This window comes from Quercus lobata, chromosome 5 (assembly GCF_001633185.2).
Source record: "Quercus lobata isolate SW786 chromosome 5, ValleyOak3.0 Primary Assembly, whole genome shotgun sequence".
Lineage (NCBI taxonomy): Eukaryota > Viridiplantae > Streptophyta > Magnoliopsida > Fagales > Fagaceae > Quercus > Quercus lobata.
Window position 1 is genome coordinate 61,931,140 of NC_044908.1, and position 14,426 is coordinate 61,945,565.

A 14,426-nucleotide genomic window follows, 5' to 3' on the forward strand; every position below is an offset into this window, starting at 1 on the left:
AAAACCACCGAGACAAAACCCCATCAGGTGAATTTAAGCTTACTACTCCCGAGAATCCACTATTATCAAAACTAGCGGTTATAAGTAAAGGAATCATAGTATCTTATACTAACCTACAGTTGAACCCTTACCCCAATACATAATTAGACTTGTAATGTAGTGACAATCTCTTCTCTCAATGCACAGCTCCAAGTACGTGACTAACCAATCGATGCACGGATCCCAGTAGGTGACTAACGCAGCTCCTTGGCATATGATGAAGATTAAGAAGCTCCTTGGTTATAAAACTCTTGGCATACAAACGCAGCAGCTTTTTCAAGAGAAAGATGAACTAGGGCAAATTGTCTCCGATCACAATTTGAGTGAATAATCACTTTGCATCAAGTTGCTTTACCTTTGACGGCCTTTAAAATAATCCTTATATATGTCTAGGGTTATGAGAAAAGAAACCCTACACAAATACATATGGATATGTGTGAAATTAGATATGGAAATCCGAATTTCATAATTCTCAATAGATACAGCTGTTGAACTATCTATCGAGTTTCAAATATTAAATCCCGATAGATACATCTTTCGAGTTATCTATCGAGCTTTAATGAACAAAACTTCTTCACTAGATTCTTGGACAGATTTGCATGGCTTCAATACCTGGACTTGAACTCTTGTTCCTTGAAATATTAAACACGTCCTAAATCTATCTAATTACAAGTAAAGTGTGTTTTGTCAAAGGATTAGCCAATTCTAAATGACATATGTTCATAACAAGTTCCATATATGTCCTAACACCATTGCTTCTTGTTTTGGTTCAAGAAGGAAAAAGCGAGAGGAGCCACATAGCATGGCCGAGTCCGTAGTGTCCTTTATTGTGGAAAGGCTAGGCAACCTTCTAATTGAAGAAGCAACATTTTTACAAGGGGTGAGCCAGCAAGTAAATTAGATTCAAATCGAACTAAAGCAAATGCAGTGCTTCTTAAAAGATGCAGACAAAAAGCAAAACAGTGATGAAAGTGTTCAAAATCGGGTTTTAGAGATTCGGGAAGCTACCTATGATGTTCAAGATGTCATTGAAACTTTTGCCCTTGAAATTGCTTCCAAGTACAAAGATAACAACCCAATCAAGAGATTTGTTCCTAGCTTCAACAATAGTAAAAAGCTATATAAAGTGGGGTCCAAGATTGAGTCCATCAAAACAAGAATCTCCGATCTCACTAGAAGCTTACAAACTTATGGTGTGACTCCCATGAAAGAAGAGGGTTCGAGTTTAGCTTTGGACAGGCAAAGGAAATTGAGATGGTCTTATTCCCATATTGTTGAAGAGTATATTGTGGGATTGGATGAAAATACAAAAGAAGTTGTTGGTCATTTGGTAAATGAAGATAAACAGTGTCAAGTTATGTCTATTTGTGGGATGGGTGGTCTAGGAAAGACCACTCTTGCTAAGAAAGTTACCATCACAGTGATGTTAAGCGTTATTTTGATGGTTTCACTTGGGCTTATATATCCCAACAATGCAAAACAAGGGATGTGTGGGAAGGAATATTAATCAAACTTACCTCTCCAACCAAAGATAAGAGGGATCAAATTTCAAAAATGAGAGAAGAAGAGGTGGCAAAGAAGCTTAATCAAGTTTAGAAAGAGAAGAGATGTTTGGTGATCCTAGATGATATTTGGAGCACAGAGGCATGGGATTTTCTTAGTCTGGGTTTCCTGTCAAGGCAGGTAATTAGCAGCAAAATTTTACTAACAACTCGCAATAGAGACGTAGCCTCACATATAGGTCCTGGAGGTTTTCTACATGAACTGAGGTGTTTAAACGAAGAACAGAGCTGGAAGCTGTTTTAGAAGAAGGCATTTTAGAGACAAGATCCAGGTATATTCTCATCCTACCACTTTTATGGTTTACATATGTACAATTGCATTGACACATTACAAATTGAGGAATCCTTGATTCATGTTTAGAACATATAATAATCTCATAAATGTTCTTTTATTATAGTATTTTTTATTGTAATTATTATTTGATTGCAATGCAGTTTTTATTGTAATTTTTATTTGATTACAATGTAGTTTTTATTGTAATTATTATAGTAGTTTTTATTGTAATTATTATTTGATTACAATGTAGTTTTTATTGTAATTATTGTAATTATTATAGTAGTTTTTATTGTAATTATTATTTGATTACAATGTAGTTTATATTGTAATTATTATTTGATCAATGTATTAAAAGCTGAGAAACGCAAATGTTTTCTTTCTTTTATTATAGTAGTTTTTATTGTAGTTATTATTTGATTACAATTTAGTTTTTATTGTAATTATTATAGTAGTTTTTATTGTAATTATTGTAATTATTATAGTAGTTTGTATAGTAGTTTTTATTGTAATTATTATTTGTATTGTAATAATTATTTGATTACAATTTAGTTTTTATTGTAATTTTTATTTGATTACAATGTAGTTTTTATTGTAATTATTTTAATTATTATAGTAGTTTTTATAGTAGTTTTTATTGTAATTATTATTTGATTGCAATGTAGTTTTTATTATAATTATTGCAATTATTATAGTAGTTTTTGTAGTAATTATTATTTGATTACAATGTAGTTTTTGTTGTAATTTTTATTTGATTACAATGTAGTTTTTATTGTAATTATTATAGTAGTTTTTATAGTAGTTTTTATTGTAATTATTATTTGATTACAATGTAGTTTATATTGTAATTATTATTTGATCAATGTATTAAAAGCTGAGAAACGCAAATGTTTTCTTTCTTTTATTATAGTAGTTATAATTTGATTACAATTTAGTTTTTATTGTAATTATTATAGTAGTTTTTATTGTAATTATTATTTGATTACAATGTAGTTTTTATTATAATTATTGTAATTATTATAGTAGTTTTTATTGTAATTATTATAGTAGTTTGTATAGTAGTTTTTATTGTAATTATTATTTGTATTGTAATTATTATTTGATTACAATTTAGTTTTTATTGTAATTTTTATTTGATTACAATGTAGTTTTTATTGTAATTATTTTAATTATTATAGTAGTTTTTATAGTAGTTTTTATTGTAATTATTATTTGATTGCAATGTAGTTTTTATTATAATTATTGCAATTATTATAGTAGTTTTTGTAGTAATTATTATTTGATTACAATGTAGTTTTTGTTGTAATTTTTATTTGATTACAATGTAGTTTTTATTGTAATTATTATAGTAGTTTTTATAGTAGATTTTATTGTAATTATTATTTGATTACAATGTAGTTTTTATTGTAATTATTATTTGATCAATGTATTAAAATCTGAGAAATGCAAATGTTTTCTTTCTATTGGAGTTTTTAGCTTATTTAGGGAATATTTAATTTAGGTATTAACTTAAATTTTGTGAGGAGGGCTTCAAATCAGCTATTGAAGCCTACAATGTAATTAGGTGCAAAGCACTTCAATTTCAATCAATGAAAAGAAGATTATGCATTCAAATTCATTCAGCATTCAGCAATTTAAGATTGATAAGTAGCATGTTAGTTTGTCATGTTTGGTAAAAAGGACTAGAATCATTTATTTGGCTTCTGAAAGATCAGGGGAAAGGCTATCATTTTAAAATTTAAACTAGACAAATTCTTTCCGAGCTGGGAAAAAAGGAATATAATTTCCAAGTAAGCGTTGAAGAGACGGCCATTGCAAATTAAAAGTCAGTTTAAAGTGTGGACTTGGTCAATTAGTCTTTGTCTTGAAAATAAGTTGTATAATTATGTGCTTCCTGTAATTTGAGTTCGTCTTGTGAGTTATGCTTTCAATTGTTGGAGGTGGTAGAAATAATGAGGGTGGTGTTGTCTCTAGACTATATATATATGATAGTAGAACTGTAGGATTCCAAATTAAGCATTTTGAACTAATTCTATATTAAGTATTGTCATTTGGTTGAGCATTGGTCCCATTTATCTATCTCTTTAACTTGTTGAGATTCTAATACTTAAAAATGTTATACTTTCTAATGTAGTTCCTTTGAACATTATTGTTGATGGTGTTAGTGTTGTTATATATGTTTATCATGATGACGCAGAATTCAGAATTTCCAAAGACATGGAGAATTTAGGGAGGGAAATGGTGGCAAGGTGTGCTGGTTTACCACTGGCAATTATTGTGCTTGGTGGACTTTTGGCAACAAAAGAAACATTGGATGAATGAGATATTGTGCATCGAAATATAAAGTCACGATTAGGTAGAGGCCACAGTTAACAATCAAAAGTTCACAAGGTGTTGGCTTTGAGTTACTTTGAATTGCCTTACCAATTGAAACCATGCTTCCTCTATCTGAGCCATTTCCCAGAGGACTTCGATATACCAGCAAAGAAATTGGTTCGACTATGGGTGGCAGAAGGCTTTGTGCCTTCGAAGTGTGAACAAGAGGGAGATGAAAGTTGGAAGATTATGCAGAACGCTACTTGGTTGAGTTGATAAATAGATGCATGGTTCAAGTGGGTGTAGTTGGGTCAAATGGAAGGATTAAATCTTGCCGTCTCCATGACCTTATGCGAGATCTATGCTTGTCAAAGGCAAAGTAGGAAAATTTCCTCCATATACTGAGTCATTGGAGTGGAAATGAGACAATTGATTCATCAACTGGTAGTATTCGAAGGCTTGCCATCTTTTCTGATGTTCCCACAAATAATTATTACAAAGAGAATCCCTAGATCAGATCCCTTATATACTTCAATGATATTAGCGAGCAAGTCAAATAAGTTTTTAAGTACTCAAAATTGCTTAGAGTTTTGGATTTGGAAGGAATCCAGTCATTGAATGGATAGTTACTAGAGCAAATAGAAGCTGAGTCGGCGCGAATCGGAGCTGAGTCGGCATAAATCCCAAAAAAAAAAAAAAAAAAACACTCAGATGCGGCACCGATGCGTGGTAGCCACGTCGATGGTCGAACCCCGCGTCGGACTCTGGTGCGGCACCCTCCCAGCCGGGTTGGTGCTTCCTAGATTGTAACATACTTGATCTACACATACTCAACCCAAAAGCTAGCCTATCCAAATTTAGTTTTGATGGTTCAGTTTGATTTTATGACAGACAATTAATCTTTATATTTAGCTTTACAACCATTTTTTGTGGTTGGAAATCTTACCCCAACCTTAATAAGCTATATTAATATCATTTAAGTTTGTTGAATTGAATTTTATCCTAATTGTATCTATAAGTGGGGGGAATAATATGTTTGATCTTCTTTAAGGTGCATAGAACAACTATGGTAGGTAAGCATTCTCCTGCATACTAATATAACTTGGTATTTTTTTTTTTTTTTTTTGCACAATGATTGTAAATGAAGATAGAAATTTTATTTTTCTATTATTTGACTTGCATGAAAATCATTCATATTTCTTGTAATTCCAAATAAAAAAATGAATAGAAACCGTCACTCATGGAAACATACCCCAAGTAGGATTTGTTTTTGGTCACATGTAGCCTCAAATGGGAAAACCAAGTCTGAATTTGTATCTGCATAAAACTAAGTGGTAAATTTATTGTTTTGAGCATAGATGTCATTTGGAAAAAAAGTTGACAAATCAATTAAATTGTGGTGAGTTTGTTGAGTATTACACCTGTTACCTGATTTGATAAACAAAATATACATTGATATATGAACTAATATTTCAACTCAGTTATACATTAATATATGAACTACTATACATTAATATTGACTTTTATATAAAATAGGAGGAAGAGCTGGTTATTTAAAAAAAATTTATTAATTATATAATATATTTTAAATATATGGGTGGGTCGGGTCGGGTCGGGTTTGGAATTTTATAACCCAAACCTAACTCGATCTACTATCAAAAAAAAATTTGTAACCCAACCTAACCCATCAAGCCCTAAAAACCGACCCAACCTGGCGGGTTGGGTTGGGTCGGGTCGATTTTGGTGGGTTGGTGGGTTAGCTGCACACCCCTAAATCTTATCATCATGGAATCATTTTTTTTTTTTTTAAAGAAAGAGAATATTTATATTTCTTTTTTTTAGAGAGTTTCAACCTATGACGTTCATTCTTGATGATAACTTTTTATCATCAGACCAATACACTAATCAATTTTTGGTGTAGGCGGGGATTGAACCCTAGTCTTCTCATTCAACAATTAGAGACTTTACCAGTTAAGCTAACTAGAATCTACATTTAAAAGCATTGTCATTTGTATTATTCTTTTTAGCTAAATTGTTTTACAGTATACCATATTTTATATATATTAGTTGCCACCAAGACCATGATAATAAGCTTTATGAAAACAACACACACAGACTGCTTCAGAAGTTACGAGTTCCTTATGCTAGCAGAGAAATTAAAATTTTGATGCCAGGATCTAAAAAAAAATGAGAGAGAAGAGAGATGTCAATTCTTGGCGTTGGTGTAAATTTGTCCTAGACACGAATTTGGGAATATGCAACTAACTTTTGGTTGGAACGGAGATGGGAGTTGCCACTTCATTTAGGTCCAAGAATTGCTTTTTTAACCCGTATGCAAAGGTCCAATTCAATTGTACATTAGGTTCGGAGTTAGGGGATGGATTTATGAATGTATTAGGCAACAAAGCCGTAAAATGTAATGGATTAGCCTCCACTTGTACTACCTAGTCATTTTCTAACAAAAAGCCTCCCACTAAGTTGCTTCCTTAGTATGCAACATTTGAATAAGACAATAAATTCAGATGAAGCCAGTCATTCAAGAGATTGAATTGGAAAAGTTTGAAGTGAATGAGGATTTTTTTGTTGACGGAAGGTGATAGGAAATGAGAAGTTGAAAGAAGAGTAAAACATTGATTGCAAAAGGAAGGGAGAAAAAAAGAAAAAGAAAAAAGAGATGTGTAGATCTAATGTGGCATCTCGAGAGAAGAGCAGAATTAATTGTAGATGCTTCAGCTTTTAAATATATATAGATTTGTTGCCACGAAGACCATGATAATAAGCTTCATGAAAGCAATACACACAGACTGCTTCAGAAATTACGAGTTCCTTATGTTGGTAGACAAATGAAAAATTCAATGCCATGACCTAAGAAAAAAAGAAAGAAAGAAAGATGTAAATCCTTGGTGCTATTGTAAATCTATTCTAGACACGAATTTGGGAGTATGCAACTAACTTTTGGTTAGAATGGAGATGGGATTTTTCATTTGGTCTAGGTCCAAGAGTTGCTCTTTTGATCCGTATGCAAATGTCCAATACAATCATACTTTAAGTTCAGAGTTAGGGTATGGGTTTATGAAAGTTTTCAGCGGCAAAATCCACAGAATCTAATTGATTAGCCTCTTCTAACAAGGATTCTCCTAGTAAGATTTGCTTCCTTCTTAGGTATGCAACATTTGAATAAGACAAATAAATTCAGATGAAGTCAATCATCCGAGAGAGTGGATTATCTAATTGTAGGAAACATAGCATAGATCATGTCAATCATCCGAGAGAGTGGATTATCCAATTGCAAACGTTTTGCTTTAAGATGAGTCCTGTTAGAAGACTCCAGCATAAACAAGCTAAAATTTTAATTAAGGTGTTAGTTGTCCGAAAATCCCTTAAGTATTTGATCTGCAATGGTCATCGGGGTCATACTTAGAATAATTGTGGATATGAAATATAGAAACCATTTGAAGACCATTTCATCTTTTTCTATTTTAACTATTTTTGGGCATGTGCTAAGGGTGTAAGCAAGCTATTACAGTTGGTACAATCTTTCCAACCTGGGAGGTCAAATACTGTTAATCTGTAGAAGTGATTAAAGCATGCTCATAAAGACGTACTTCTCCCGCTATCGGTCTTCCCAAGACAATTCTAAAAATATTAAAAATTACAAGCTCTATTGTTTTTTCAATAAAGCTAATGTTTTCCTTTTTTTTTTTTTTTTTTTAAGAACTCAATGGTTGTAAAATATTTGTGGGCGTAATTTTTTTTGGTGCCATGCATATTCTTGAAATTGATACCATTTTGTTTTTAGTTTGTTTTATGATATGTAGTTATATGCAATTGAATTTTTACCACAAGCATCACCCTTTGAACTTATTCCCTCTCATGTTGTTCACGATTTCAATTTCAATTATTGTAAGGTTTTCTTCTGCTTTCACAAAAGGTAATGAATATGATTAACAAAATTTCTCATTGATTTGGAGAATAAACCTTAAAAAAAGAAGAAGCAAAACTGAAAGACTAAATCATATCATGAGTAACATCAAACTATAAAAATATCAATTTGCATTCAATTATTTGTCAAACTTTTTTTAACATAAATATATTTGTAAACATAAACTTTTATTTTAGACATTTTTTTTTAAAATTCATCCCATGTGTGCTGTACGGCACCTAGATCCCAGGCCCACACAGACCTCGGGCCCAGCCTCATGCCGTCCTTGGGCACAGGCCCATACAGGCCCTGGGCCCAGTCCTATGCCGGCCTTAGGCACAGGCCCATCAAAAAGGTCTAGTTCTCCTGCTCCCTTCTTAAAGCTTCCTTGATGAACAAACAAGTGTAAGATATTGGGGTCCAAGTGGTGGTCGGTCAAAAGTTCCCAGTTATGTATATAAACCTTTCCCGGGAAGGTGCGATTTGTACAGGAAACTGAATTGCCGAACATAATCGAGCAAGATGGAACCAAGTTCCAAGATCATAAATGCCGCACCGCCCTCCCACCTGAACATCCACTTTAATCAGAAAACATTGGACCTTCAGTAGCACTAACGGTGGCTGTAATCATAACCTCCCCACTAACCTTGGCTATAAATAGAAGAAAGTTGGGAGAAGAAAGGGGTTCAGAAAATTTGAGGGAAAAGAGTGAAGGAGTAAATATCAACTGGGCGTTGCTTTGAGTCTCTCTGCCGAGAACGACCCATAATAGGAAATCTTCAAACCCACTACAAATAGATTGTGAGCCCAAAGTAATCCAAGGCCCATAGGTTGTGGGTTCAGGGGTTCAAAAAATTTGAGGGAAAAGAGTGAAGGAGTGAATATCAACTGGGCGTTGCTTTGAGTCTCTTTGCCGAGAACGACCCATAGTAGGAAATCTTCAAACCCACTACAAATAGATTGTGAGCCCAAAGTAATCCAAGGCCCATAGGTCTTATACTTGGTTCTTACATGTGCATTTTTATACTATTCTATACATATAAAAGAGATAATTGAGAACTTATATGTTATAAGCATAATTTTAGCAAAATTTAAAAAAGAAAGAAATCTAACGTGTAAAGAACAAGGTTATAATAAGAGGAAAACATAATAAAAGGTGATACAATTATAAATATATATTTTTTAAGTCCAACTCGTAAATAAATAAATTCAAAGAAATTTAAAGGAAAACAAAGGGGATAAGAGAAAGACATATTCCTCCTTCAAGATCTTCACTCTAGTGAGTTGTGGCCCATACAAAAGTGTAAGGTAGGAGTGAGTCTAAATATTGTCTATTAGCCTTGAGTTTGATATAAGAATGACTCTTCTAATAATGGTGTTTGGTGTGTGGTTAACCTAAATCTTTAAGACACTTAATTACCTAAATTGTATTAGTGGAGCCAACCTGGCAATTAAAGACAGCCTTTGAAATAAAATAAAAAATACTACTTATGGGGTAATTTTCCAAACAAACTGTTTGTCTGCTTTGGGGAGCCAAGCCTGCACGGTTTTGTTCTGCAAGCGACATGGGAAGACTTTATATTTTCTCTTGCCGATGTGGGACTGCACTCAAAGTCTTCCCATGTCGCTTGCAGAACAAAACCGTGCGGTCTTGGCTCCCCAAAGCGGACAAATAGCTTGTGCGGGAAATTACTCCACACTACTAATAATAGATATATTCAATTTTTTTTTTCTAAAAGAAATTCTGTCATCCTTAACATTAATCGAGTTCTCACCTGATATAAACAAATTGCACATAACAATTTATTTATATTTTCTCATCCTGTTAATTTTTTGGGATCATCTTTAGTCAATTTCAATAAGGCTGCATTTGTTTTAGGTGTAAATGGAATTGGAAAAATATTTTACACTCTTGTACGTATTTGGGTGCACATGTAAAATAAAGTCAAATTGAAAATAAAAAAAGTTTGACTGTAAAATATGCCCCTTGACCCATAAAATAGATTACACATCTATTTTACCTTCAAACAATTTTCGGACTCACACAAGCCAAGAGAGAGCGAGCTACTCACGCCAAGCCCATTTCGAGAAGGAAGGAGATGGTACTGCTGGTGAAGCCCAGAACCAGCCTTCAACCCATGGCCCCGTCGTCGTGCCTAAAGCTCGTCGTCATTCGAAGCTCTAGGTTGAAGCTCGTTGTCATCACTATCGCCCTGTAGCTCGTCTCCTCCACCTCTCGATCTTGTTCCTGCCGCCTCTAGATTGACCCCCCTTGATTGGATCTTTATTTCTTTCTCGATCTACCTTTCTCTTTCCCTCAGTCTCTCACTCTTTCTTCCTCCCTCTCTCAATTTCATCGAGTTGGAGAGTTTAACGATTGGTTTTATTTTGATTTTTGTTTCTTTAAGTTTATATATTGAAATTTTCTATTATAAAATTTGTTTAGAAGTTGAGAAAATGGCTAAGAAGATGTGAGGAAAATGTAGAAAAATAGCATTTTTAGAATGTTACCAAACACTTGAAAATATTGTCCAATACGATTTTCAGGATGCAACCAAACACTTGAAAATATTTTCACCTAAAAATATTTTACACTCGGAAAATAGTTTACATGATGCCAAACACAGCCTAAATTTCAAGATGGGTAAAACTTTTTTTTTTCCAACAAAAAGCCCTTTGTAATGCTTATCTTAATGACTGATATGAACAACTTTCTCATTACTCTTCTCTTTGCTATTGAGTTCATAATTTCTTAGTGAATTACACAATGATAAACATGATCTAATGCTACACATCACTACCTTTGTCGGTGATTAACCAATAGTGATTTTACTCTTATGGCATAAACATGTGTAGCATTAGATCACGTTAAAAAATATGATTAAAATACAAGTGTGCGATGCCATATATTCATAAGAGTGATTTAACAAACAACTTTTAACATAAACTTGTATTAAAGTGAGACTTTTTATGCTATAACCAAAATTCCAGCAACAAAATATTTTTTGAAATTTAACATGTAAAAAGAAGGTTATAAGAAGAGGAAAACATAATAAACGGTGATAAAAGTATAAATGAATTTTTATTTTTATATTTATTTTTAAATCCAACTTGTAAATAAACAAATTCACAGAAATGCAGTGGAGAATGAAGGGGATAAGAGTTAAAGAAAGGCATATATTGCCAATATCATAAATCCAAACCCCTAAAATTTATAGGATTCAATGCCTAACGTGGGCGCTCATCATCCTAGACACGAGAAATTTTGCTTGTGGGGGTATGCCTAAACTTAATGGATCGGATGTGAAGGGTTGGGAGTAGCCATTTGATTAAGGTATAGGAACTAGATGTTGGAAAGACATGTACATCTCATATACATAATATGCAGTGGAAAACAAAACCAAGATCTACTTCTAATATGCACGAACACATGCACTTCTGAATTTGGGTTAATTATAGATTATCAACTTGTGGTTAAGCCCAATCTTAAGTTGTCTACCTGATGTTCAAATGTTGACATTTTATCACTTAAGGTTAGCTCTATTAAATAGCTATAACCCATCTTCAGCTTTAACATTAGAAAAACACCTTTTAATTCGAAAACATAACATAAATTGAATCAAACACCATCCACCTCAAAAAATTTTCTTGGGAAGCTTCCTCCTTCAAGATCTTTTTTTTTTTGGGGGGGGGGGGGGTGTGGAAAGAACATTGTGTGAGCTGGTGTATCTATATAGTTACAAAGTTTGAATCTTGTTGGCTCAACCACTTAGTAACATAAGGTGTTCTAGGAGTTGGGGTTTTGGAGGATTTGGGACTGTGTACGTTGTTATGATTTTTGTTCGGAGCTTCCTCTAAGTGTTCATTTAGATACCGCTTATTTATTTTGTTGAAAACACTATAGCAAAATATTTTTTATTGCAACATATTACTATTCACCCATTTTTAGAACTTGGTTGGTCCTTGAACAGTGCCATGGACAAGCCAAAACACGCAACTTATACAAACACAAACGCAATAAGCTCTACACAAACGCACCCTAAAAGCATCATCATCAGTTATTGCAAAATTATGACATTTTAACACATCAAAAAACTTATAACTTTATAATTTAGTATATCATTTTGTAATACACCCAACATCACTTGTTTTATTATTCATTTCAATATATTAAAATAATATATACTACACATTAAAATAATATTTAACTAAAAACCTAGTCTAATACAAAACATAAGCATTGGTCACCAACCACAACCAGTGGCACTGGCCACCGCCACAACCACCACACATTTTCACTCCCCTTCAAAAAACTATCATCAAGCAGATTTTTAGCTCCAATTCCAACCTTCCCAGCTGCCCAACAGGTACAATTCAACAACCTGTGCTTGTATAGGCAAATTCCAGTTCTCTAAGAAGCCACCAAAGATGGGTACCAGCTACAAACAGCACCACCATTAATTGTAATATCCTATTTAAATTGTTTATTATTTAACTTGAACATAAAAGAGACAGAGAGGACATATCTTGGGCTGGCGAAGATAGAAGAGATCTAGCGGCGTGGGTGTCGCTTGGAGAGATGGGCGCTGGGCAGGTGGCCGACCTAGCAAGATAGCTGGCATGATGGGTGGAGGCGTGGCACACGGGACAGATTTGAGAGAGTGAGCGAGAGAGGAAGAGAATGAGAGGTTAAAGTGAGATGAAAAGAGTGTGTGAGGAAGGAAAAAAGGAATAAAATTTGTTTTATTTTTTATTTTTAGCATTTGTGTCCATATTGTTCCAAATTTGGAATGGGATTGTTCACTCATGTAGATTTTTTTAGCATTCAGAACATCTAATGTCAGAGGATTTTTGGTGTTTGGTGTGTCAAGTGCCAAATATTTGGCATTTGATAAACCTAATGCTTGTGTTGAAAGCCTATAACCACACAATTTCATCATCTACAAATATAGCGAAATGAGCTAGCCTATGATCATGCTTATTTGCTTCACGTTTGGGAGGGGATAAACCCTAATTCTTATTATAAAGTTAGAGTAATATATTAATTAGGGGTGGAGCTATGTAATTGGGGGGGGGGGGGGCATGGCCCCCAAAATTTTGAATTTTTTTAATATATATAATTATTTTAATGTTTTCAAAATTTAGTTTACAAAAATTAGAGTCCCCCCCCCCCCCAAATATTTGAATTAGTTCAATGATGCCCTTAAAAAAATAATTGGTCTAATAGTTATAGAGATATAATTATATTTTTTGCAATTCTATTTTTTATTGTAAAATGTGTTCTTATATTTGTTAAATATTTGATAAAGTTTGGCATCAAACATATTTGAATCTATCTTTTTCAATCTGTTGTATGGCGATTAACAAGTTACTGACTCATAAAAAAAAAATCTTGTCACTTAAACTACACATGAAACGTCTCTTTAGTTGCCACATAATGGGTTAGAGCAAAATAGCTTCATATATGTTCGAAGCTTAACTTATTCCTCTAAGTTTTGAATCATTTATGTTTTTGAAAATTTCATTAGTTTAATTGAAAGATTTTATTTTATTTTTAAAGTTTGATAATTTGTATTGAAAATGAAACTTTTTAAGAATTTTACTATGAAAATGGTAAAAATGAATTTTATTTTATGAAAGGTCACCATCAAACATAACTTTGATAGAAAATACAAAGGTTTTTTGTTGTTGTTGTTGGGTGTGTGTATATACATATATAACTTATCAAATAAAAAAGTGTGTCTATATAATTAAAAAGTGCGTGTGGGTATATATATATATGTGTGTGTGTGTGCAAGTGTTGTCTTAATAAATATATTAGTACCGTAACTTGGCCCCCTCAAACAAAATTCCCAGCTTCGCTCCTGATATTAATGTAATCATATCCCAAAAGGTTTTGTTACATTATTGAAAGAATCATTACAGAGGATGATATTAGATTAGATTATTGAATTGTCATGATTTTTTAATTTTTTTTTAGAGTTTATGTCATCCGCTCCTGATGATAACTCTTTTATCATCAGACTATGACACTAATCAGTTTTTGGTGTAGGAGGAGATTGAACCCCAGATCTCTTATTCAACCATCAGAGACTTTATTAGTTAAGCTAACTAAAACCCACAAATTACTGTGATTTTGATTAGTGTATAATAAAAATTGTGTCAATGATGAGTCTATGCAAAATTGATGTTAGATCAATCATAATTTATTGCATCAACAAATTATGTAAAAAGAAAAAATAAAATTTTATACCTATCTAACATTGCTCATCAAAAATTCTTTAACATCATATCTAGCTATTGATTATTACTT

At 32.8% G+C, this 14,426-nt stretch overlaps 1 pseudogene; it reads left to right on the forward strand.

Moving 5' to 3' along the window:
* Positions 1–841: 841 nt before the first annotated feature.
* On the forward strand, positions 842–4,703 carry LOC115990888 (annotated as a pseudogene).
* Positions 4,704–14,426: the final 9,723 nt, after the last annotated feature.